The sequence below is a fragment of the Wasmannia auropunctata genome, unplaced genomic scaffold (assembly GCF_000956235.1).
Source record: "Wasmannia auropunctata unplaced genomic scaffold, wasmannia.A_1.0 LD264990.1, whole genome shotgun sequence".
Classification (NCBI taxonomy): domain Eukaryota; kingdom Metazoa; phylum Arthropoda; class Insecta; order Hymenoptera; family Formicidae; genus Wasmannia; species Wasmannia auropunctata.
In genome coordinates, this window is record NW_012097900.1 from 1 (window position 1) to 1,242 (window position 1,242).

At 52.2% G+C, this 1,242-nt stretch overlaps 1 pseudogene; it reads left to right on the top strand.

The window, feature by feature from the left end:
- Positions 1-229: 229 nt before the first annotated feature.
- LOC105462367 lies at positions 230-1,237 on the top strand (annotated as a pseudogene).
- The last annotated feature ends 5 nt before the right edge of the window (positions 1,238-1,242 follow it).

Sequence of the window (1,242 nt, forward strand, 5' to 3'; positions counted from 1 at the left end):
GAGATAAAAAGTAAGTTAAGCCGAGATTAACATTGTAAAAAAATGGGCATTAGCCTATTAACTTTCTACGAATCTATGTAGAAAGTGAGACTTACTTCTCATGCACGCAAAGACAGTTAGTTGGAAATCTCGCTTTGAATTATTATTTGAATTGTTTCAAGCTTCGAAGTTTCCGGGAGAAGTTTCCGTGTCAGAGAGCGCTACGAACGTCGATGAACGTTGACACTTATGGCGGATCGCAGGTCGCGGGCTCTTTATTGTGCAGTATACCGTACCGCTAATTCGTACGCGAAATTGTAAAACGGATTGTTCCACCGGCAAATCGTGATAACGAGAACGTTTTGCACGCCGCCGATCTCGTCGTGCAATTATCACACATGAGCAACGTCGCGACTCGATCTCTCGCTGTGATTAATCTAACCAAGTAAGTTAGGTTAGGTTAGATTTGTTGATCGACGATTATTTCCCCGACTTGGGATTCGATTCGCGAATAAACGTGGAAAGTATGTCAAATTGGCGGTCGAGTCACAGCGGCGTCGCCGAACGACGGGACACGCATAAGAATAACAGGGAGAACAGGCGCGACAGGAATAATGAGGCTCACAGAGACAGATCGCAGAGGAGCAGGGACAGGGATCACAGGGGTGGCAGACGCGAACACACCAGGAGGGACGACGAGAAGCAGGGGGACAAGAGGAAGCACGAGAGATCGCCGCTGAGGCGGGAAAACAATTATCCCAGGCACCGGGAGCGCAACGAGAGGAGCAGGAGTAGGGACAGGAGGGACGAGTCCGGCAGGAGACGCAACGATCAGCACAAGCAGAAGCGAAGCCCGGAGGAGACGAGGGCGAAGAGGGAATCCTCGGCGGAATGGGGCAAGGCGGCTGCGAAGGAGGAGAAGGAGAAGCCCAACTTCGAGCTGTCGGGTAAGTTGACGGAGGACATGAACACCGTCAACGGAGTGGTTATCAAGTACTCCGAGCCGGAGGACGCCAAGAAGCCCAAACGCCGATGGCGATTGTATCCCTTCAAAGGCGAGAAGGCGCTACCCACGTTGTACATACACCGGCAGTCGGCGTATCTCATGGGCAGGGATCGCAAGGTGGCCGACATACCCCTGGATCATCCCTCGTGCTCGAAGCAACACGCCGCTCTGCAGTATCGTTTGATCCCCTACCAAAAGGAGGGTGGCGTCGAGGGTAGAAGAATACGGCCGTATATTATCGACTTGGAGTCCGCAAA